Source organism: Lissotriton helveticus, chromosome 7 (genome assembly GCF_964261635.1).
Source record: "Lissotriton helveticus chromosome 7, aLisHel1.1, whole genome shotgun sequence".
NCBI classification, from domain to species: domain Eukaryota; kingdom Metazoa; phylum Chordata; class Amphibia; order Caudata; family Salamandridae; genus Lissotriton; species Lissotriton helveticus.
Genome location: NC_136068.1, coordinates 411749898 through 411776377, shown reverse-complemented (window position 1 = coordinate 411776377; position 26480 = coordinate 411749898). Strand labels below are relative to the sequence as shown.

General features: G+C 45.8%; 1 protein-coding gene across 2 annotated transcripts in view; it reads left to right on the top strand.

Annotated features, from left to right (window-relative positions):
• LAT (linker for activation of T cells) overlaps positions 1–26480 on the top strand; it is a 606746-nt gene that overhangs the window by 107776 nt on the left and 472490 nt on the right. The window contains exon 2 of one of the 2 annotated variants that reach the window (XM_078652287.1): positions 8598–8691. The exons of the other annotated variant lie outside the window; for it this stretch is intronic. The gene's annotated coding sequence lies outside the window, so the exon portion shown is untranslated. The remainder of the gene's footprint in view (positions 1–8597; positions 8692–26480) is intronic. 2 annotated transcript variants of the gene reach the window in all.

The window sequence follows — 26480 nt, the reverse complement described above, 5'->3', positions numbered from 1 at the left end:
GCCGTAGTGAGGGGGGGACTTCAGCTCCCAGCGTTCCCTGTACCAGGAATCAGCACACGCCTGTTCAACGCCCGGAGGTGCATAAAAATCAACGAGAGCCCCGGTGGAGCGGGGCTCTAACCTACCTGACCAGTGACTACGCGGGGGGTTCCTGGTAGCTTTTCCGCTTCCTGTTGTCGGTGCCCTGCATCGCGCCCTTGCTGCTGGTCTTCTCCTGCCACCGCAGCCTCTTCAGATCACGGCGCGGCCGCAGTGAGAGAGGGACTTCAGCTCCCAACGTTCCCTGTACCAGGAAGCAGCGCACGCCTGTTCAGCGCCCGGAGGCGCTTAAAAATCAACGAGAGCCCCGGTGGAGCGGGGCTCTAACCTACCTGACCAGTGACTACGCGGGGTGTTCCTGGTGGCTTTTCCGCTTCCTGTTGTCGGTGCCCTGCATCGCGCCCTTGCTGCTGGTCTCCCCCTGCCGCCGCAGCCTCCTCAGATCAGTAGCGGCCGCAGTGAGGGGGGGACTTCAGCTCCCAGCGTTCCCTGTACCAGGAAGCAGCGCACGCCTGTTCAGCGCCTGGAGGCGCATAAAAATCAACAAGAGCCCCCGCGTCGCAGGACGCGCGCGGGTGGAGCCGGGCAAAGGGTGGGCCGTCTGTTGCCGTCCGGGGCTGGGAGAGGCTGGGCTGGGCCACCCCCCTTGGCGTTCTGAGATACCAGGACCTCTACAGCCTGTTGAACTGACGATATCACGCAAAGTAAGACAATCAGTCGTAAAAGAATACTTGGATCGGGACTCTGGGTATTTTAAATTCAAACTAACACCGAGGGTTGAAAGGGGGAGTGTGTTGTATGGTCTACGCCTAGTAGTTGGGGGCATTGGCTTGTCGGGGGATCATTTAACCGGAGAAATTGGGGTAGCCATGGCACATTAGATCTATCACTTACAGTATGGCCAGTAATGTGAAAACTCGTTCATCAAAGGCTAAACCTCATAACATCCTTACTCCCTGGGTAACAGTTCTTGAGCCTAATTTACCGCTCGCCCCCCAAAGTACAGCCAACCGCGATTGATCTAATGTTGCGGAAAGCCATTGGGGCAGTCTCTAGTGAGATACAGCGTACGGAGAGGCGCCTATCCCTAACCCCAACAACTGACTTATCCACCCCCCCGAAGGTAAATGACTATGAGATAGTGGTTGTTTCCCCACATGTCACTCTGGAGTCACCCGTTCATGATATTCCTTGTGCCCAGATGCCTGTTGTCATAGAGAAGGGGATATCTTTGCCTGATAAGAAAGCGCTTATCAGCAGAAGAAGAAGAGTAGGCCCAAGGAAGTCTTGCGCTAAGAAAACAAAAGGGAGGTCCACCCCACTGCCAACCAAAAGTATAGAGGTAGAGGTCACGGAAGCACAAGCATCAGAGCAACCAGCCCCACCGAGTTGGATGGCCCAAATAGTTACAGGTATACAAAACCACCTAGAAATGTTCATTGTTAGTCAGATCAAACCACTAGCTAGCAGGTTAGATAAAATTATAAATGAATTAAACAAACGGGGTAGGACACAGGACACCACCACGAACACCAAACCATCAGATAACTCTGCTGTGATGGATATTAGCTCGGATCCTCAGCCCCCACACAAAGTAAAAGTGCTAGCAGTAAGCAACATACTCTTATACAGGCACCAATCACTTTAAATGCATCAATGCAATTGGGTACTGATAGCAGCTCGGGGGCAGGGATAATGGGTGCAGACAGGGGGACGAGTCAGTCGTCATTGCAACCACAAAACTATAAGCTACCAACTCCTAAACCAGTAGAGACACACCACACAAGGTGGGAGACTAATGGAAGAATTACCAGTCCTGTGCCAACCATAAATTTACCCCCTGAAGCATGCCCTTACGTAGTTGTACTTGTGGGGGTTCCAGAACTGAAGCCTGAACAGAAAGAGACACACACTGAACTAAAAAACAAGATAATAAATTGGCTAAATCAGAACAGGCCTCTACCAGATAACAAAAGTGGGGAGATCCTGCATGTTAGAAGAGTGAACTGGCTAGGCACTAGAAGTAAAGATATGGTAGGCAACTGTATAATTGTGCATTTTAGGGACACAAGTCTAGTGGAGTACATATTAAACAGTGGCAATATAAGTCAGAGAAGCACTATAAGACCTCGGCCACTGGGATATTTTTACCCCGCGCAACGTGTCATCCATGATTCAAGGTACACTTTTGGTAGCCTGGGGATGGGTTCAAATGCACCCAGGGCTAGCAATTATACCCGGGAGGGCTTGGTGCAAAAAGAACAGGGCCTAGCTGATTAGACAAACAGATTTAGCCCTTTACTGTCCCTTGATGCGAATGATTGACTGTCTAGGTCAGTGGACCATTCAGTTAAATCAATTGGGATGAAGGTTGAAAAAAATTAACTCGCAGGAAATACCAGGATTAGTGTCAGGGGTGACTGATAACATTGATCCACCACAACCCTTTGATAGAAATTTGTCTAATAGGCCAGTAAGTCGAAACAGGGCGACATCACCAGAGTATGGGAAACATCGTAGTACATCAGAAAGCTCTATCCAAGAAAATGAGCAGAGGGTGGCTCCAGCACTCAAACCTACGCATGGACAGGGGGTACAACTTGTGCCTGTAAGGTCTGAGGAGGGGCCAAATAGTGAGACCCCGAGACCAATAGATTCACATAGGGAACAACCTGTAGAGGGGGGGCTAAAAATATTATCATTGAACATAGCGGGTCTGGCTAGGAAGTTTGATAACAAAGAGTGGCGACAGTATATTAGCGGGTTTCAGATAATTGTTCTGCAGGAGACTTGGGCGGTTGATAACACCCTTTACCATATAGCAGGTTACACATGTTTTTTCGTGCCAGCACAAAAAGCAAGATCAGGAAGAGCAATCGGAGGATTAGCACTATATGTAGACCTAAACCTGGAAGGAGTTTGGACTCTGCCATCCTTGTCATCGCACACTCTCCACGGGGCAGGATTTATTGGTGGTGGGCTGAGGTTGTTCTTATTCAACATTTACAACACAGGGATTGCAAAAGGAAATAACTCTGCATTACAGGGACTAGATCATAGACTTAGCCAGGAGTTAGCTCTTAGGAAAGGGGTTGTAGAATCCCCTGTACTAGTGATGGGTGACCTAAATTGCCATTGATGCCCAAATTTGTTCCCTCTGAACAGAGATTGGTCATGTTGCCCGACCTGAGAAGGGTCAACATTTTTAACAGACCATAGAAGCAACAGACCTTAGCAAGCTCCTAAGAACCCACGTTCTGGAACACACGATTGATCTGGCCAGGTTGGAGAAAGATGGGTCTCTCACCCCAACTTTTAAAGGAAGAGGATGCTCTTCCTTCATAGATTATATTTTAGTGTCCAGGCTTTTTAGAAACTGGATTAGCTCGGTATGGATTGACTGGAGTATATTTAGTGATCATAACCCTCTAGTCCTAGAACTCACATGTCGAGGCAGACCCAAGAAGAGTTTATACCCTGACACTGAGTTGAGGGCAACTGTTCAGGGTAGACGGCTCAGGTGGTCGAAAATTGATGGTGAGGCATTTTATAAATCCCTAATGGCTAAGGGGAAAAAACTGATTGAGAATTGTCTAGACCTGAAGATAGAGGGGAGTTCCCTGGTTGGGGCGTTTGGGTCAGTAACTAGCTTGGTAGAAGGCCTATTGAAGGCAACGGGCTCCAGGGGTAACACCTCCCAGCCGAGATGGGTTGACAACAAATGCTCACGAGCTCGGAGAGACTTAAAATTCAGCCTGAAATCTAACCCTAGGGATAAACTAAGAATAGCCCACTGTAGACAGACATATAAAAATGTTCTGAAACAGAGAAAGATCTCTCTTCAAGCTGAAGTTTGGGTAGACTTAAGGGAGGCGGGCGAAAAAAAGGACCTGACAGAATTTTGGAGGATAATCAATAGGCCATGCTTTCAGGATAGCACTACCCCTGGGATTGGGACAAATATCTTACCCGAACAGTGGGTGACACATTTTGAGGGTCTTTATAATCATAACAGGGATACTGACGGGGAGTGGGATGGAAAGCGGAGTACAGACATAGAATTTTCCCTAGAAGAAATAACCAAGGGGATCCAAGGCTTAACTCGTAACAAAGCTCCAGGCCCTGACGGCACCCCACCCGACCTATATTTGAGCAATGTAGACTTATGGGCCCCCATCCTCATGAGGGTGTTAAATGCGGTTGTTAAGTCTGGATTGCCCCGCTCGTGGTCCACCGCAACAATTGTCCCTATCTTTAAGAAAGGCCACAGGGACAACCCCCAATTTTACAGACCAATTTCACTGATCGATGTCTCAGCCAAAATTCTGGGCCGGGTAATTTTGAAACGGCTTATGGATTGGACAGAAGAGCATCGCATCATCGCAGACACCCAGTACGGTTTCAGATCTGGGAGGTCCACTAGTGACCAATGTCTGAACCTCTACATGCTGGTGGCAAAATACACCAAAGCCAGCAATGAAGCCATCTACATGGGGTTCATGGATCTACCAGCCGCGTTTGATCACGTGAATAGGAACAAGTTATGGGCCATGATGAGTAACATGGGTATTGATCCAGGTCTGATTAACATCCTCAGAGAGTTACACTGGGACACCACTGCCAAAGTCTGCTACAACACAGAGGGGGGGAACACAGAACCCTTTCCGTGTACCAGTGGAGTGAGACAAGGCTGCATTCTTGCCCCTTTTTTATTCTCGCTTTACATCAATAACTTAGAGAGGATCTTGATTGCCTTGAACACAGATTGCCCTAAAGCTGGTACGCGCCACATACCGGTGCTTTTGTACACGGATGATGCGGTCCTGCTCGCCCGTACCCCGAGGGGCTTGCAGTGTCTAATTGATGGATTTGCTAACTTCATGGACACTTTAGACCTGTCGGTGAATTTAAGCTAGTCCTTCGTGATGCTGGCAGGCACGAACCCCTGTAGGAAGTTTTCATACGAAATAGGGACCCATACCCTAGAGAAGGTGCAGTCTTTTTCTTATCTCGGGCTGCCATTTGATGGGGCACTGAAATGTAAATCTCTGGTTGAAGAGCGGTGCACAAAACTTATATCTTCAAATGGTGCTATAACAAATTTTGCCCGAAGGTTGGGCCGCTGGTCCCCAGAACAGGTTATGAACCTTTATGGCTCTATAAGTAGTACGAAAGCCATGTACGGAGCAGAAGTGTGGGGCTTTGTGGATGCCAAGCAGTTACAGCTGGAGGAAGATAAATACCTACGAAGGATCTTAAAAATCCCTCAGAGTACCCCAGCAATAATTGCGCATAGAGAACTAGGCAGACCATTCATTGAGGACCAGGTTAAGCTTAGAGCAATCATGGCATGGTTTAGTATCTGGGGAAACCCCGAGGCAGACCTAAGCAGACAAATAATGAGAGATTGTCTGAATAGGGATAAAAGTCTACAGAATCCGTGGCTAAAATACATTAAGGACACCCTAGAGGATTTAGATCAGAAGGATTTTTTCAGTAACCCAAGTTCAATATCAAACCTTGACAAACTGAAGATTAAAAAAATGCTGCTTGAACAGTTTTCCACACGCAGAGCAAGAGTGGAACTTTCTTAACGCTCAGTAAGTGCCCACTGTCTCATTAAGAATAGCGAGGGCATGGAACCTTATTTGTATTTGCTGCACAATTCCCAGGACCGGTTTTTAATGTCTCGTTTTAGGCTCAATTTATTACCAAATATACTGGCTGACCCACCAGGTTTTACTTTAACAATTGAGCAGAAGGGTGCCTGTGGCTGCGACAATCGGTCTCCGCAGGACACCCTTCATTTTGTACTTTTGTGTCCCTTTTATAGGATGCCTAGACGAATGTTTTTGGTAGACATCCTAAAACAGGCGAAGTTCCGTCATGCCAAAGTCGCCCTGCTCTTTTTACAAAGAGCAAATGATACGCACACTTTATGTTGTATTATGAATTTTATTAAGGTCTCAGTAAGGCTCAGAAACACTAGAGGACTGAGTTAATTAATGTTTAAGATAAAATCCTTTTCTACCTTTTATCTGTATCGGCGATTTTTAGATGGAGTTCAGATATTGTATTTAATTTTTTTTTTTAATTGTATATATGTGCTTGTATGAGGTTTTTTAACCATCGAATAAAGATTTACTGAACTGAACTGAACTGAACTGAATGTAACAATGTGATTCTCTAAGGAGGGACACATTTCAACCTTCAACCAAACAATGGCAAAGGGGATGTTCTATCTACATTTAGATCATTAGGCCCGGCCACATTACCTACTTCATCCGTCTCCCAAGTATCAGTCCCTACATATCGAGTGCTTTCTCTCTCCTGCACAGAATTCACTCAAATGAAAGAAACTTTCAGCTCGTGCCCCTCCCAGCATGGCTGCCACAGAAAGACCAGTGCCACAAATTGGAGGGGCCGAGCCGGAAGACTTCCTGGAAACCCAAGATAGTTGTTTTTATCTACATTGCAGTGTTGCGTGCTCTAGCACCAGGATATAATGTCCTTTAAATTAAGTACTTTGCCTTTCAAGAGTGAGCCTGTGAGCATGCAACCTCCTCCGCTGGGCGGCTAGTAAGTAGCCTCTGTTTGAAAGCCTATAATCAAACCCTCTAAAAACCTCTATAGAGCACTTCTTTTGTTCTTTTACTGTGTCCTGTAAGGATTATTCTGTTTGGTAGTGCCTTAAGGTGATACGCGAGCTTCCGGGTCATCCGCCTTATCAATTCAAAATGGCAGCGGTCCTGCAAGAGCTTGTGAAGCTGGGTGATCCATTGCTAGGCAATGGTGAAGTGGGAAGGAATGGTGGTTATGAGCGCATCTTCTCTGCCATCTTTTTACAGTTGGTGCCCATGGAGGGGAAGCACACAAGCAAGAGAAAGAACATGCCCTAGACACCTCTCTACATGTAACGACTGGGATGAGGAAGACTATGACTCACAGTAGTGAAGATTACCGTTAAGTAACTGAGTCATTATCAGCTGGACTGTAATGAGTTGTATGAGACTGTAAGAGGTAGTGTTCATGGTGCATTTTGGAGCACTGACACACATATATTACAAAAGAATGGTGTGTTAGAACACTACCATTTACAGACAAAATATTTGGTATTAAAATGGCCACCAAATGTGCACATGCATTCAATTTTACTGATGAACCTATATAGTGCAGAAATGATAATCTATAGACATAGTTTCATCAAATATTCATAATTACCAAGTGTCTTGATTTGTTTTCCTCCTAATAAAATCTTTGTTTCCATCATTACTCAAAATGAAATATGTAATGCATTTGCCCTTTCTTCATTGCTGATATATTTTGAAATGTTTGTACATTTCATTTATAGGTATTGACATTTTGTGTGTTATTTAAAAATGAGATCCTATAATCTTCCCTATCACTCTCCATGTATCCCAGCAAGATGGTCTTTTAGTTCACTTTACAAAAAACTCTCACTTTGCAGTACGAGAAAGAAAAGTAAACACCAGTCTCCATGATAAAAGAATACGCATCAATTTGTCAGAAGACAACGACTGACATTTGACCTCTGTCTTTGCAGGCATTTCAAATGTAACAGAATAAAAAACAAAATGTAAAGCCACCATTTTTGCTCATTCAGGTTCTGAACTTCGGCATGGTAATTTCCGAGGTGCTGCACTACTACCACCCTACTTCTAGCACCTATACATTACAGAGAGTGAGAGTACTGAAACGGTTCAGGGAACTTTATAAACAGATCTAACGAATCAGTAGGAAGGAAGAGGAACACAAACTAAAACTCTATTGCAAACCGAAAGCGGAGAAAAGAGGGTCGACGTTGTAACAAGAATGGAAAAAAGAGGGAGAGAGACATAATTCGACCAAAAAAACAAGGAAAATTGTCACACGATGGCTATGGAGAGGCATTAGCACACATCTGAGATGAAAATGGAGACACTAAAGTTTAGATGACAGGGACAAATATGTACTTAACACATAAAGACAGTCAAATCAGAGAGTTTGGAGGCATGCCAAGTAGTTGGTGGGGAAAATGGTGGATGAGATAGAAGAGGAAATGGACAGAGAGAATGACAACAACAGGGGTGGCAATCATTGCAGTCCTATCTCATTTATGAGCGTGTGGTTGGAGGGATCTGTGCAAAATGCCAATTTGCTAAGAAGGGCAGTGAAATGTGAGACCGCGAGATGGTGCAGCTGGCATGTGTTTGACACGGTTGACGGGCATGGTTCGATATTAGGTCAGATACACCATTTTTCTAGGAACAAGGACACTCATTCTACCAGGAGCATATTAATTACAAGGGCTGGTACAAGAGGATCAGGTATACTCATTGTGCTAGGCGGTAGGTAAACTCGTGCAAGAGTTCAGGCACACTAGTTGTTCTGGAGGGAGCTGAACACATTGAGCGGAGGAGCGGGTAGATTGATTGTGCCCGAAAAAAAGATGCTCTCAATATGTCAGGGACAGGTGGACCAATTGTATCACTGGCAGAAGCGCGTGTTGCTCCAGGGTAGATGCCGCTACAGATGAGTCAGATATTTTTTTCTTACAGGTGGAACATATGAAGACCTCATGCTTTCAATTTGCAAATGCATGTGAAGAATCGTTGGACCGTATAAAGTGGAAAACCTGAAAAAGGCACAGAGGTAAGAGCTATGAGGGAGCGGAAGAATGGTCCCCACTATCTGCGAAGGAAAGCAGAATTTTGTCTCCCTGCGAATCAATATTCAGGTACGCCATTACGTTTTTTTTTTTATTAACTCAGAACATTTGATGCAGGTCTTGTGGCAGAGCCGTCCATTCTTGGTCACCAGATAGCTAGGACCTAACCCTCCGTTTTACACCTGGCTTCAGACAGCTTAGGTTGTGTACCAGACCTCATGTCATCAGAAATATTACCAGGGATGGAGCTTTAATTTAAGTGGGTCAGTCGATTGTACCCATCAGATTGGCCCAGTACTCTAGAGAATTTCCAATTCACTCTCAAGCTGCTATGTCACCGGTGCATTAGGTGTGTGTGTGTGTGTGCACACATTTGCCGAAATACTATATGAATGTTATTACACAGGGAATTAGAATTACAGTCACTATCAAATTTCATTCTTGATCCAAGAGACCTCAGACTATGAGCTCATATACATTTCACGAGCTGCTGGTGCGTTGTTGGTAAGTCAGGTTAACAGTTAGGGATATGCGATTTCCATTTCTTTATTGTGAAATTGCAGCCTACTCCAAGATTCCTATTTATTTTTTTTATCAGAAATTCAGAGCGCAGTAACGCTGCTAAACTAATCCAGCATAGATCACCTCTTGCCAGCCATATGCAAATCTGCGCTTTCTAGCAAAGTGCTAACTTTCTCCACGGTCAAAATGGCAGCTTTGAATGCCTGAGTGCTTGTGTGATGAAAAAATGAAATACACATAGAGGTGCTTTTGCATATCCCCTGTCAGCCCCTGGTGGCCATAGGGATGCCCTTTTTTGCCATTGCTTAATAAAAGTGTAGTTCACATTTTAGGTCAGTCGAAAGCAGTATTTCCTGTTTTCAGTCTAACATGTATATCATTGGGCATTAGGCATTTGAGTTTGCACTCTGCTGCTGAACTGCTGGAGTGTTATACGACTATTCAATGACAGGACAGAGATAGTGGAATGTTCCATTTCATCTTTGTGAAATTTCAGCCTTGATGTAAGGGATCCCAGCCTTTGATTAATTCTTGCCTAGAGGCACATAACACTCTTGTGCATTGAGCCCCACTTCCCTGCCATCTGTCAATCTGCACTTTGCAGCCAGTTTTATTTTTAGGTTTTGTCTGCAAAGCGCTTGTCATGTGCTTGTGAAATCTATTGTTTTTAATATAAATCTTGAAAGGCTTACACCCCAACCTTGCTTTTCTTTGGTTTGTGTGATTGCCACTTACTTCTCCTCCGTTTCGATTGTCTCTAGCATACTATTTCCTGGTGTACATTGTGTGGTTCTCTTATCAGTCTCCCATGACCCATGTACTGTTTTAGTCCGCTTTGCTGAAACTTCTTTTAAGCGAACCAGCAACCCTGCTGGAATGCCAAAGCTCTGGTTGCAACGCACACCCACCAGTCCTCCCGGGGCTGAAGAAGGGACCCACACTAGTGCTCTCTTTTGTTTGCAAACTGAGCAGCACACTCACCAGTCCTGCCGAGGCCAAGCAGGGACCAACTTCTAGTGCTTCCTTCACCAGTCCCCCCAGAGCGGAAGCAGGGACCCACTCTGGTGCTCCCAGAGACCTATAAACTAGGAAGTGCGGCGGGTGTTGCACTGGACTTGGACTTTGAGTGGCGATCACATCTGACTGCTATATAGTGTCAGCTAGCCTGTATCCAAGATGGTCACCAAATCTCCAATCTGGTGAGTTCGGTGGTGCACTCTACTGGAGAGTCCAGTGAAGTAGGTGCCTCGGTGGAAGTAGGCTCCAGGGTAGTGGGTTGCCCATGCAATGTTTCCCGCCAGCCAGCACCTGCTGAGCCCCTTGGTTAACCATTGAATGAGGCTACCTTGGGATTGCTGATGCAAGATGTTCTGAAGAGAAGGGACACTTCTGCACCAGCCTTTGCCAGAACTGGCACAGAATAAAAGTCCAGTTCCCATCTGTGTTAGAGCGAGTTATTCAAATTATCGTATATGAGTCCGGGGTTGCAGGTTTATCTCGTAATGGGGTATCTAGAAGGTGTACTTGTGCTCAACCCATTTGTTTCTGTGTATACACCAGTCCCCTTTTATGAGAGACAAGGCTTGTTGCCATTTGCTCTGTGGGTGGCCTCGGGCAAGCTGACCAAAGCCTGTCCCCAGTGGTGCCCCAGCTCTGTTGATGTTAAGTATGGCTGCTGGCTCATTAACTTATTTAACGGGATACAGTATGTTACATCAATATACTACTTTCAAGGACATGCCACACCTTGTGCAGTGCTGCAGGGTTAGGTGGAGTTAATATTTCGTGATGAGATCAGGAGTGGAAGTGCTTCATTTAAACTTACTCAGCCATAAAGACCTCTGTCCCCGTAGACCTGAACTTGGGCAGAGTGTCTTTTATTTTTTATTTTTTTCTAGTAGCTCTCTTCTCAGACCAAGATTCATTATTGCAAGGCAGAATGCTCATCCATCTGTATGCATACTTCATATCTGCTCATAGTTGTCATCGTGACAGGATTGATCCAATAGCAAGTTCGAGATAGAATACGATTTTGCTTATGTGCTATTCAGATACGTCGCGCCTCCCAGGGTGAATGTGTGCTCATAGTTTGAAAAGTAGATATGGGAGAGCCAACAGATTAACAGAGAGCTGTGCCAAGGGTCGGATATGGCTCTAAGAGTTAGTGCACGAGTCTTAAAATATTTGGCAGGTAATTTATACAACAAACAGCATGTTAGAATAAAAATTGCGTCTTCAACATTCAGAGCAGTGTTTTAATTTAAACGTGGGAGCATTTAACCTTAGTACATCAGATGACGTCACTGTATCGAAAAGCGTGTATTTTCAGTGATAGTTTTTAAACATTCACTGCGATACATTTCTGTTGCCAATGCTATCAGTGAGGCAAATCAGTTGTTGCATACTCTACATGTGGCTTAGGGGCAAATGTACGACCATTCCATATTGCAAGTCGCAAATTGCAACGTTTTGCGACTCACAATTTGAGACTTGCAAAATGGAATGTACAACAGTGTCTCAGACACTGTTTGCAATTCCTAATGGGTTTGCAAGTGACCTGCCTCATCAATATTCGTGAGGCAGATTGCAATTTATGACCCATTGGGAATGGCCAGCACTCACAGGGATGGTGGCCTGCTGGGGTCAACAGACCACCATGTCTGTGACTGCCTTTCAATAAAACAGGATTTTTTTTAAAAAAGCATCCCATTTTCCTTAAAGGAAAACGGAATGCATTTAAAAAAGAAAAACAAAACCTTTCTGTTTCATTTTTAGGAGTAGACAGTAGTCCATGGGATTACTGCCTGCTCTTAATATTTTTTCATCCTTTCACAAAGGGGAAAGGGTCTCCTGGGGACCCCTCCCCATTTGCAAATGGCTTACCACCTACTTGATGTAGGTGACAAATTGCAAGTGTTTTCTGACCGCAATTGCGGTCCCAAAACAATCAAACATTAACATGAGACTCGCTATTGGGAAGAGACACCCTTGGCAATCCTCTTCCTAATAGCAACTCGCAAACCCTATTTGCGAGCCAGTAATTGGTGACCGACTCACAAAATAGGGTTTGTACATACAACCATACATTTTAACGCTTGCAAATGAGCCCATTGCCCGTTTGCGACTGCTAAGAAGGGTTGTACATCTGTAGTGCTTATGCTGTATTTGTGAAATCTATTGCATTTAATATAAATCTTAAAAGGGACTTCCATGCCGCCCTTGCATTTCATTGGTTTGTGTCCTTTCCACTTACTTTTCCTCCATTACTATTGGCTGTAGCATTCTATTTTCAGTTGTTCGAAGTCTGTTTTTCTTATCAGTCTCCCTTGGCCCAAGTACTGTTTTCATCTACTTTTCTGGAACTTCTTTTAATTGTGGCAGCACCTCTGCTTGGAGGCCAATACTCCGTTCGCTACGCGCACTCACCAGTCCCCCAGGGCCGGAGCAGGGACCCAATTTAGTGCTGTTGTTTGTTTGCAAACTGAGCTGTATACACCCTAGTCCCCCTAGGATCGAAGCAGGGACCCACTCTAGTGCTTCTTCACCAGTCCCCTCAGGCCGAAACAGGGACCCACTCTAGTGCTCCCTTCTCAGTGAATCAACTCAAGTGCAGTCGGGCATGCTGTAAGGCTGCCACGGTATCTGTGCTTCTAAAACAGCACACTCCTGTTGATTCTTAGATCTGTAATTTACTGGTGTTATCGGGGACTTTTTCATTTACTCTTGGCCAGGTAAAGACTCCCATTCAATGTATGATAGTCTTGTTCAATCTGCATTGACAGTCACTGCGATAACTGCCACTAGAAGCTGGTACTGAATACTCTACTAGAAATAATTGATACCTGTTGCCCTATTTTTTTACTTTTTGCCCTTCCCCCTCCCACCCCAACTCTCTGGCAAAGTTTACTGATGTGATTTATAACTAGTAATTGTTTTAATTCTATGGAGTGTTCTTAAGAACGGTATGAATTTCTTGTATATGTCGGTACTTTTGTTTTATGTGTATACTTTTTATGGTCCGAGTGACCGAAATAAAAGTTTTTGAAACGAAAAGAATATGACCAAATAATGAGACCATTTGTGGAGCATTGAATGTACCTTTCCACTTATTAGCCATTAAACTGGAGCTGTTTGACAGCAGATGTCTCTGTTTCCTTTCTATAATGCTGCTCCTTCTCCCGTCATATCTAAGGGACTTTACCTCTTCAGTAGATTCTGTTCACCGCTCTCGAAACTTCAGGCCTGCATGCCCATTGCAAATTCTGTTGTCATGGGGGGGGGGGGGGGGGGTTGGGGCGTGTGAGGGCCCCACTTTAAACTGTGTGCTTTGCCCACACGGCCTCCCAACCCTAGTACAATATCGCTTAGTTGTCTCTTTTTGGAAAAAGAGCACAAATCATGCAGTCAGCATCTATAAGGAAAACATTCCTGCTGCCTCCCTCATTACTGTATTCAAGATCACGAACAATTGTTCTGTTCACAATATTACAGATGTGATTGATTCAGCATATATTCAATGCTTATTTATGACATTCCTGCTTAAATTTAAACGCTGTCTTTTAGTTGTACACGCTCATGCGATCAAACCCTTTGAATTGTTTTTTTTTTTTATAGGTGATGAGTTAATTTTTCCTATTCTGCAGCTGCTACCCATTATTTTAAGTAAATGTATATAGCCATTGTTTTTGTAAGAAGGCACAGTGTCACAAACGCAAACATAAAATATTGATCTTACTCAACCTTCCAGCGAACAAGATTAATTTCCCACATGCTACAATTGTGAAAGGAATACGAATAGAAAGATGCGATGGCAATGGTATCATAATAAACCACGGGGAACTATTAAGTGCATCAGTCATTGAAATGCTCCCAGGACCTTTCATCTCACCATCCAATCAAGAATCACAAAGCCCTTGGTAACTGGCTCGAGAATATTACATGGAAAGTTTGCAGACACCACAACGAAGACCCCTCTCTAGAGCCCGCCAACGCTCGTGGTGGAGCAAGGTCAGAGATTATTTACATACTTTCAGAAATGCTGGGTGCTGCAGCATGTTCAGACAGGGTCGCGAACCTGTGCATCCATGTAATCAAAGTTCTACTCTGCTGGTCCATATGGAGCCATCACAACTCGAATCTCTGCGCTGGTACATGAAAAAAAAGGGGAAACGAAAGGGGTTAAAACAGAATTGACTCACTTACTGAATAAAAAATTAAAAAAAATAAAAAATACTGAATGCACTCCAGATCTCACATTGTTCACACACTGTTAAGTATTTATTGCACTCTCCATCCCTCCCTGGCCAATAACAGACAAGCGACCTCCTCAGAGGATCTGAAGGGCTTATTCAGATGGATATAATTAATTTTGTTGCTTTCCGCAGTGGCGAGGTGAGGCTAGCCAGTCAGCTTAAAGGCTTGATTGTGAATACCAATGTACACTGTGTCCATGTTAATGATATTGCTAATTACTGGTAAATTTATCATACGCAGAATATACTTGGCCTCGTGTTCCTCTGGCCAACCAATCACTATCGAGCCGTGCGAGTCAAGCAAGGCCCAACCACAACCAACAAGCGCCAGGCTCTCTTTGGAAATGTGCTATTACTCGCTCAGCCTGGAAAGTTTCTCAATATTTGCCCTAAAGTTTTCAATAACACTCTAATCAACAAAGGGAAGTGGTGAGGTGAGCGGGCCATAAAGGATTGCAGTATTCCATTATTTTAATAACTCCATCAGTTTTAGTAATAGAGCGGGATAAAATGGCGACCTCTGTGTCCAGACCGTCCTGCAAGGGTTGAAAGGTTGCAACAAAAAATGCTCTTAACATTCAGACAAACATATAACATACTTTTTAGGTTTTGCCTGCACTGCACTTCTTGGTTTATCCTCCACCCTTTCCCCACTCTCCGCTTGCCTGCAGACATTTCAAACGTGCTTGGCCACTGCATGTGTTTCTTTCTTTGTCCTCTGGTCTTTAACTAATCTCTCCGCATTATATTACCAGCAGTTACTGCACAATTTATTGGCTTACTCAATAAACAAGTCATAACACTTTTATGGAGTTCCAGTACCTTATATATTGCACAACTGCTCACCAAGCTAAACCTAAAAACAACAAAAATTATTATTAATCACAAAGTCGAAACCAATTACATTTGCCAATGCTTGCATTACTAAGTTGATGTTACAAGCAGTTTTCAGTCCCACATCCCCTTTCCCCCTCCAGTTCCCCTAACATCCCACCTCATTGGTTGTACTACTTCTTCTTTCACTTCCACTGGCTAGTGCATGCATGGCTGAAATTCAGCGTAGCAGAAGCATAACTGATAGGATTAATATTATTTGATCGACATGGGTGCAATACAACGTGCATTCATGAAGTGGAGTTTTGTGGCTTGCTATCATTGCTGAATTACCATAGTCCACTACAACAGGTAACTCCTAGGTGGATGTTCTGAAGCATTGCTGATCTGTAACGATGCGGTGGCATAGTATCTTACAAGCAGGAGTTCTGGTGACACTAAGGGGCATATTTACAAGCCTCTAACACCACCGGAGCGTCACTTTTTTTGACGATCAGGTAGCGTAGTGCCTTTTTCAATATTTACAAGGTGGCGCTAAATCACTTAGGGCTAGATGTAGGTAATCCTAATTTACCAATTCTAAAATACTGAATTTTACCGATTCAGTATTTTTGAATCGGTAAATGCTATGTAGGAAAAAATTCGGTAAGTATTACCGAATCGGTATTTACCGATTCGGTAATTCCCATTCATTCCTATGGGCCTGGAGGCCCATAGGAATGAATGGGATTTCCCAAATCGGTAAATACCAATTCGGTAATGGGGGAACACATTCAAGGGTGGCAGGGTGTCACATTGACACCCTGTTGCACCCCTGAATCGTGCATGTGTGCACATATGGCACACCTACATGCCCTAAGGGCATGTATGTCTGCCACATGGCACTTTTGGAAATGCACAAACATGCTTTTCCAAAGGTTTTCGATATTTACCACCAACTTTTAGTTGGTGGTAAATACTGAATCCTTAACTATGGAATTCACTCATTTGAGTGCTCCCTACATTACAGATTCGGTAATTTACTGATTCGGTATTTTAAGGAATGGGTATTTTACCGATTCCTTAAAATACCGATTCGGTAAATTACCGAATCTGTAAATTGGCCACCTACATCTCAAAAGCCTAATACTGGTCGGTAACTGCCGAAATTCGGTATTTCGGCCGTTACTGACTGGTATTAGGCTACCTACATCTGGCCCTTAGTGTGGATTAATGTCACCTTGTAAATATGCCCCTTTCCGCGACAGTCCTCTGTTGCAAAGTGGAAAGCAATGGGTGTTGCTGTGGGGGTTCCACTGCAACATTCATTGCTTTTTGAGGCTGCCCCAGATTTACAATGATGTGTAAATCTGTGGCAGCACCAAAAACTAACGTTAATGTAATATTAAAGACTCGATATTCTGGTGTCATACTGTCCTCCATATTATCTGTTGCCTCATTTGAGCTCTCTGTGTGTTTCTGAACCTACAGTGTCCCTGAATCAACAGTCTTCCAACGTCTAGACTGAAGTTTAAGTAGCTGAAGTTCTAGCAGTGCAGTTGCTTCCTGCCTCCCCTTTTTGAACTTTAAGATATGCCCCATTGATTGACCCCCTAAGTACTGGTTTGTTGCCTCCCTAAATTCACTAATGAGTCAACTAACCCCTTTTTGCTCTGGAAGTAAAAATCAACATCCTCTCGATTGAAATTGGCAAAGGTGCGATCCATCTGCCACCATGGGTTGAGTGTCAACATGCCCATAGCACCAAAGTGCGCATGCCTCAGTGTGAACTCCATGGCAGAAAGGTCCCAAAAATGTGTGGGATCCGATACCAAGTAGAGGTCTGCCAGTGGCACAAATAAATAGTCAAGTCAGGAGAAGGGGTTATGTAATTGCAGGAAGAAAAGCCAAACGTGCACAGCTGGGTGATGAAAGTGCCAAGTGTCTTCCAGACCTAGAGGTCACAACATTCTGAAGCGGTATTGCATCTGTGTGTGCCGAATCTCCTGTCCTTAAAATAAAATAAATATGAACTTATGTAATGCAGTGTTTGCGCTACATAAAATGACAATATATATTGAGACCAAAATGCACCACTGAGTCTCACTTTAACACAAAAATTTATATGAGGCCTTACCCCACACCATACTGAAGAAGGTGTTTATCAAGCTTTCTGAAATCACTGGAATCTACACCACAGTTTTTTAAAAGCCTTGTTATTTTCATGAACAGATGCCATAGGCTAGCCCCTTCAAAAATAAGTGTTCGAGCCCCAAGGCAGTTCACCATCTGCCTTTTTTATGTCCAGATTATTATCTTGACCACAGTCTAATAAAGACATATCGAAGAGTGCGGTCAAGGTTGTGAGTATGTTATTGTGGTCATTCCCAGCATTTTGAAAGCAAGTCTATTACATAAAAGAACTGCCCCACTGAAAGAGTGTCATTAAAAAATGTGGTTGTGGTTCTAAAAAGTTTGGAAAGCTCTGATATAGAGAACAATTTTTGAATAGAGAATGTACAGGCCAAAGACTTGGAACAAATGGTGCAAAGATGAGTCCTCAAAGATTTATAATTAACTGGGCCATACAGAAGTCACATCTGTGATCCAAGGTGTAGTAGTCCTGATGGACCATGTGCACTGTGTAGGCACCAGAAGAAAAAGAGATGGAGTGAAACCAAAAGACTTCTTTTTAGAATTTCACTCCTCCTACTCCAAACGGACAACTGCTTCAGCTTTCAATTATTTCAAAATATTTAGCCTTTTATGCTTCTGATGGAGCCAATCAACAATACACTGATCAACGACAATATCAAATACAAATGCAACTATACTTTTGTGCAGAGCTTTGGCTTTTAAGTCAATAATCATGTAGTATCCTGCATATTATACTGTAAGGTGTTTTACCAGCCCTGCTCTGCCAGTGCCTGTGCTCCGACTCATTAGAATGTTGGAGTCTGATGATGCCTCGGAATGTTGGGACTGAGGGAGGCAGAGAGCGACAGTTGGTCATGGGCTGAGCAACTGACAGCCAGCTCCTGGTGGGGCTCTGATCTACCACATATCTACATGATGTCCTGTACCTTGCAACCTGTTATCTTCATGTAATAAATCATCTTGATATACTATCTTCATGAGTGGGCCTTCTTCACTACATATTTTGGCGACGAGGATGGGATCCGAACCCACGCGTGCAAAGCACAATGGATTAGCAAAGCAAACTCACACTCTGCCACCATCTTTCTTAAGGCAGTTATATAAGTGTCAACATCTTCCTCTGTTTTCTGCGCTCTTGTCTCTCCTGCCTTCTTTTGTTCCTTCTTTGATTCTTTTCTTCCCTGTTCTGGAGGAAATCTGTTACCTCTCTTTCCTGTGTCTGTGTGGAGGCTGGTGTCCATACTCTGGTGTGCCTTGTTCTTTCTTCCCTTCTTGCCTGCCTGGCCAGTGGGTGCGTTCGGGGGTCAGTCCTTGGTGCGTGTGAGTTCTTCTGCCCCATGATGTTTCCATTTTCTGATTACTCGTTTTTTCCTCATCTTTTCTATGTCCGTGAGTCTGTTATCTCTATTGGGTTCCGCATTACTCTTCTCTTCCTCCTCCTCTTATTCTTCCACCTGTCTCTTCACGTTGCTTTGCTTACACCTTTCCTAGTCGTTGTTTCTGTTCCTCTGCTATTCTTCCTTGTTATCCCTTCCTTGGTTCTCTCTCGCTAGGTGTTATTCACGTAGTGGTTTAATGCTTCTGTTAGAACGAAAGGGGATATGTAGTATCCTGCATATTATACTGTAAGGTGTTTTACCAGCCCTGTTCTGCCAGTGCCTGTGCTCTGACTCATTAGAATGTTGGAGTCTGATGATGCCTCGGAATGTTGGGACTGAGGGAGGCAGAGAGCGACAGTTGGTCATGGGCTGAACACCTGACAGGCAGCTCCTGGTGGGGCTCTGATCTACCACATATCTACATGATGTCCTGTACCTTGCAACCTGTTATCTTCATGTAATAAATCATCTTGATGTACTACCTTCATGAGTGGACCTTCTTCACTACAAATCACCATAGCAAGCCAATAATAGAGCCCACTGAAACCCTGGAAGTGACCCATCCAGGAGACAAGACTCCGGAGAGGAACTAAACAAGTAAGAGGATATGTTAGATGGGAGGTACCAGCAGGAGGGTAAAAAGGGAGACATGGATGATAGATGAAGAAGGAAACTGCATCAGAACACCCACCCATTTTCAGAGCACCCAACTAAAAAATTACAGGAGAGGTGAGGGAATACATTTATAAATGACTCTTTATAAGTACTAGTAGCAGTAGTAAGTAACCTTTACTGGATTTCAGCAATGCAAATCATAAAGGTGCAAATACATAGATACATCTCATAATGACATGAAAAAATACAGCATATTTAAAACAAAAGATTATGAAGTAATTGCCTCTCAGAGTTTGAATTTAAAACAATAGATAAAACAATGTTAAGTGAAAACATACATTAGGAGTAGATACAAGCTGTAAGAATAATAAAGCTGGACACGCGTGTCTAAATTAATCAGTGACCGAAGTGGCTGAATACATTTATATCTTAGTGTATTAACCCTTTCTCTGTTAGGCCACCCCTGATACTAAGCCTTTTGTTTGGCTATTCGGGGTAATTCGTGCTCAGGCCCCTATAACTTTTTATCCACATAAGGTATCCATGCCAAATTTGCGTCCTTTCCTTCCAATATCATGGGAACGTTAAAGGTATCAAGGATTTGTGGATTCCCTTTGAAGGGGACAGAGAAATTAGCCAAAATGCATCTAAATTTGTTTTTTTTGGGGTGGAAATTAGTAAAATGTGCTGCAGAAGAAAGCACTTGCAAACACAACAATGATGGACAGAATGTGGATCAATGTCACACATTCACCCCAGTACAAAGATCTGGGCCCAAATCCATCGTTTTTCCACTCCACACCACCCTGGGTTAGACAATGGCGATATGCAAATCAGCGCTGACCCTGTGCCCCATGGGAACAGTCCAGTCCGAACTACAAAAGCCATGTCCTTCCCAGAACGGAAACAAGCATCCGAGGACCGGCCCGGTTTCGAGGTAACACCTCTCATCAGCCCGGCTAGCTTGATTCCAGTGGTGTGGAGTGCCTGGGACTCACGTCTGAGCATCCCCAGTACACTTAGAGCGGTACCTGCAAACACAACAATGATGGACAGAATGTGGATCAATGTCACACATTCACCCCAGTACAAAGATCTGGGCCCAAATCCATCGTTTTTCCACTCCACACCACCCTGGGTTAGACAATGGCGATATGCAAATCAGCGCTGACCCTGTGCCTCATGGGAACAGTCCAGTCCGAACTACAAAAGCCATGTCCTTCCCAGAACGGAAACAAGCATCCGAGGACCGGCCCGGTTTCGAGGTAACACCTCTCATCAGCCCGGCTAGCTTGATTCCAGTGGTGTGGAGTGCCTGGGACTCACGTCTGAGCATCCCCAGTACACTTAGAGCGGTACCTGCAAACACAACAATGATGGACAGAATGTGGATCAATGTCACACATTCACCCCAGTACAAAGATCTGGGCCCAAATCCATCGTTTTTCCACTCCACACCACCCTGGGTTAGACAATGGCGATATGCAAATCAGCGCTGACCCTGTGCCCCATGGGAACAGTCCAGTCCGAACTACAAAAGCCATGTCCTTCCCAGAACGGAAACAAGCATCCAAGGACCGGCCCGGTTTCGAGGTAACACCTCTCATCAGCCCGGCTAGCTTGATTCCAGTGGTGTGGAGTGCCTGGGACTCACGTCTGAGCATCCCCAGTACACTTAGAGCGGTACCTGCAAACACAACAATGATGGACAGAATGTGGATCAATGTCACACATTCACCCCAGTACAAAGATCTGGGCCCAAATCCATCGTTTTTCCACTCCACACCACCCTGGGTTAGACAATGGCGATATGCAAATCAGCGCTGACCCTGTGCCCCATGGGAACAGTCCAGTCCGAACTACAAAAGCCATGTCCTTCCCAGAACGGAAACAAGCATCCGAGGACCGGCCCGGTTTCGAGGTAACACCTCTCATCAGCCCGGCTAGCTTGATTCCAGTGGTGTGGAGTGCCTGGGACTCACGTCTGAGCATCCCCAGTACACTTAGAGCGGTACCTGCAAACACAACAATGATGGACAGAATGTGGATCAATGTCACACATTCACCCCAGTACAAAGATCTGGGCCCAAATCCATCGTTTTTCCACTCCACACCACCCTGGGTTAGACAATGGCGATATGCAAATCAGCGCTGACCCTGTGCCCCATGGGAACAGTCCAGTCCGAACTACAAAAGCCATGTCCTTCCCAGAACGGAAACAAGCATCCGAGGACCGGACCGGTTTCGAGGTAACACCTCATCAGCCCGGCTAGCTTGATTCCAGTGGTGTGGAGTGCCTGGGACTCACGCCTGAGCATCCCCAGTACACTTAGAGCGGTACCTGCAAACACAACAATGATGGACAGAATGTGGATCAATGTCACACATTCACCCCAGTACAAAGATCTGGGCCCAAATCCATTGTTTTTCCACTCCACACCACCCTGGGTTAGACAATGGCGATATGCAAATCAGCGCTGACCCTGTGCCCCATGGGAACAGTCCAGTCCGCACTACAAAAGCCATGTCCTTCCCAGAACGGAAACAAGCATCCGAGGACCGGCCCGGTTTCGAGGTAACACCTCTCATCAGCCCGGCTAGCTTGATTCCAGTGGTGTGGAGTGCCTGGGACTCACGTCTGAGCATCCCCAGTACACTTAGAGCGGTACCTGCAAACACAACAATGATGGACAGAATGTGGATCAATGTCACACATTCACCCCAGTACAAAGATCTGGGCCCAAATCCATCGTTTTTCCACTCCACACCACCCAGGGTTAGACAATGGCGATATGCAAATCAGCGCTGACCCTGTGCCCCATGGGAACAGTCCAGTCGGAACTACAAAAGCCATGTCCTTCCCAGAACGGAAACAAGCATCCGAGGACCGGCCCGGTTTCGAGGTAACACCTCTCATCAGCCCGGCTAGCTTGATTCCAGTGGTGTGGAGTGCCTGGGACTCACGTCTGAGCATCCCCAGTACACTTAGAGCGGTACCTGCAAACACAACAATGATGGACAGAATGTGGATCAATGTCACACATTCACCCCAGTACAAAGATCTGGGCCCAAATCCATCGTTTTTCCACTCCACACCACCCTGGGTTAGACAATGGCGATATGCAAATCAGCGCTGACCCTGTGCCCCATGGGAACAGTCCAGTCCGAACTACAAAAGCCATGTCCTTCCCAGAACGGAAACAAGCATCCGAGGACCGGCCCGGTTTCGAGGTAACACCTCTCATCAGCCCGGCTAGCTTGATTCCAGTGGTGTGGAGTGCCTGGGACTCACGTCTGAGCATCCCCAGTACACTTAGAGCGGTACCTGCAAACACAACAATGATGGACAGAATGTGGATCAATGTCACACATTCACCCCAGTACAAAGATCTGGGCCCAAATCCATCGTTTTTCCACTCCACACCACCCTGGGTTAGACAATGGCGATATGCAAATCAGCGCTGACCCTGTGCCCCATGGGAACAGTCCAGTCCGAACTACAAAAGCCATGTCCTTCCCAGAACGGAAACAAGCATCCGAGGACCGGCCCGGTTTCGAGGTAACACCTCATCAGCCCGGCTAGCTTGATTCCAGTGGTGTGGAGTGCCTGGGACTCACGTCTGAGCATCCCTAGTACACTTAGAGCGGTCCCTGCAAACACAACAATGATGGACAGAATGTGGATCAATGTCACACATTCACTCCAGTACAAAGATCTGGGCCCAAATCCATCGTTTTTCCACTCCACACCACCCTGGGTTAGACAATGGCGATATGCAAATCAGCGCTGACCCTGTGCCCCATGGGAACAGTCCAGTCCGAACTACAAAAGCCATGTCCTTCCCAGAACGGAAACAAGCATCCGAGGACCGGCCCGGTTTCGAGGTAACACCTCTCATCAGCCCGGCTATCTTGATTCCAGTGGTGTGGAGTGCCTGGGACTCACGTCTGAGCATCCCCAGTACACTTAGAGCGGTACCTGCAAACACAACAATGATGGACAGAATATGGATCAATGTCACACATTCACCCCAGTACAAAGATCTGGGCCCAAATCCATCGTTTTTCCACTCCACACCACCCTGGGTTAGACAATGGCGATATGCAAATCAGTGCTGACCCTGTGCCCCATGGGAACAGTCCAGTCCGAACTACAAAAGCCATGTCCTTCCCAGAACGGAAACAAGCATCCGAGGACCGGCCCGGTTTCGAGGTAACACCTCTCATCAGCCCGGCTAGCTTGATTCCAGTGGTGTGGAGTGCCTGGGACTCACGTCTGAGCATCCCCAGTACACTTAGAGCGGTACCTGCAAACACAACAATGATGGACAGAATGTGGATCAATGTCACACATTCACCCCAGTACAAAGATCTGGGCCCAAATCCATCGTTTTTCCACTCCACACCACCCTGGGTTAGACAATGGCGATATGCAAATCAGCGCTGACCCTGTGCCCCATGGGAACAGTCAAGTCCGAACTACAAAAGCCATGTCCTTCCCAGAACGAAAACAAGCATCCGAGGACCGGCCCGGTTTCGAGGTAACACCTCTCATCAGCCCGGCTAGCTTGATTCCAGTGGTGTGGAGTGCCTGGGACTCACGTCTGAGCATCCCCAGTACACTTAGAGCGGTACCTGCAAACACAACAATGATGGACAGAATGTGGATCAATGTCACACATTCACCCCAGTACAAAGATCTGGGCCCAAATCCATCGTTTTTCCACTCCACACCACCCTGGGTTAGACAATGGCGATATGCAAATCAGCGCTGACCCTGTGCCCCATGGGAACAGTCCAGTTCGAACTACAAAAGCCATGTCCTTCCCAGAACGGAAACAAGCATCCGAGGACCGGCCCGGTTTCGAGGTAACACCTCATCAGCCCGGCTAGCTTGATTCCAGTGGTGTGGAGTGCCTGGGACTCACGTCTGAGCATCCCCAGTACACTTAGAGCGGTACCTGCAAACACAACAATGATGGACAGAATGTGGATCAATGTCACACATTCACCCCAGTACAAAGATCTGGGCCCAAATCCATCGTTTTTCCACTCCACACCACCCTGGGTTAGACAATGGCGATATGCAAATCAGCGCTGACCCTGTGCCCCATGGGAACAGTCCAGTCCGAACTACAAAAGCCATGTCCTTCCCAGAACGGAAACAAGCATCCGAGGACCGGCCCGGTTTCGAGGTAACACCTCATCAGCCCGGCTAGCTTGATTCCAGTGGTGTGGAGTGCCTGGGACTCACGTCTGAGCATCCCTAGTACACTTAGAGCGGTCCCTGCAAACACAACAATGATGGACAGAATGTGGATCAATGTCACACATTCACCCCAGTACAAAGATCTGGGCCCAAATCCATCGGACCACTGGAGTCAAGCTATCCAGGCTGATGAAGGCTGATAGCCAGAAACCGGTCCTTGGATGCTTGATTCCGGTCTGGGAAAGACATGGCTTGGTAGTTCGGACTGGACTGTTCCCATGAGGCACAGGGTCAGAGCTGATTTGCATATAGCCAGTGTCTAACCCAGGGTGGTGTGGAGTGCAAAAAACGATGGATTTAGGCCCAGATCCTTGTACTGGGGTGAATGTATGACATTGTTCTACATTCTGTCCATCAACTGTATTTTTTGCAATTTTCACCCCGAGTGGGCTGGGTATGCTAAGACGTGAGTCCCAGGCTCTCCACACCACTGGAGTCAAGCTATCCAGGCTGATGAAGGCTGATAGCCAGAAACCGGTCCTTGGATGCTTGATTCCGGTCTGGGAAAGACATGGCTTGGTAGTTCGGACTGGACTGTTCCCATGAGGCACAGGGTCAGAGCTGATTTGCATATAGCCAGTGTCTAACCCAGGGTGGTGTGGAGTGCAAAAAACGATGGATTTAGGCCCAGATCCTTGTACTGGGGTGAATGTATGACATTGTTCTACAACTGTATTTTTTGCAATTTTCACCCCGAGTGGGCTGGGTATGCTCAGACGTGAGTCCCAGGCTCTCCACACCACTGGAGTCAAGCTATCCAGGCTGATGAAGGCTGATAGCCAGAAACCGGTCCTTGGATGCTTGATTCCGGTCTGGGAAAGACATGGCTTGGTAGTTCGGACTGGACTGTTCCCATGAGGCACAGGGTCAGAGCTGATTTGCATATAGCCAGTGTCTAACCCAGGGTGGTGTGGAGTGCAAAAAACGATGGATTTAGGCCCAGATCCTTGTACTGGGGTGAATGTATGACATTGTTCTGCATTCTGTCCATCAACTGTATTTTTAGCAATTTTCACCCAGAGTGGGCTGGGTATGCTCAGACGTGAGTCCCAGGCTCTCCACACCACTGGAGTCAAGCTACCCAGGCTGATGAAGGCTGATAGCCAGAAAGCGGTCCTTGGATGCTTGATTCCGGTCTGGGAAAGACATGGCTTGGTAGTTCGGACTGGACTGTTCCCATGAGGCACAGGGTCAGAGCTGATTTGCATATAGCCAGTGTCTAACCCAGGGTGGTGTGGAGTGCAAAAAACGATGGATTTAGGCCCAGATCCTTGTACTGGGGTGAATGTATGACATTGTTCTACATTCTGTCCATCAACTGTATTTTTTGCAATTTTCACCCCGAGTGGGCTGGGTATGCTCAGACGTGAGTCCCAGGCTCTCCACACCACTGGAGTCAAGCTATCCAGGCTGATGAAGGCTGATAGCCAGAAACCGGTCCTTGGATGCTTGATTCCGGTCTGGGAAAGACATGGCTTGGTAGTTCGGACTGGACTGTTCCCATGAGGCACAGGGTCAGAGCTGATTTGCATATAGCCAGTGTCTAACCCAGGGTGGTGTGGAGTGCAAAAAACGATGGATTTTGGCCCAGATCCTTGTACTGGGGTGAATGTATGACATTGTTCTACATCCTGTCCATCAACTGTATTTTTTGCAGAAGAAAGCACAGCTTTTTTCCAAGCAAATGGCATCAATGAAGAGTTTGCAGTGCTAATATCACAATCTTCCCAGCTTTCAGTAACAGGTAGACTTTTGTCAGAAAACTA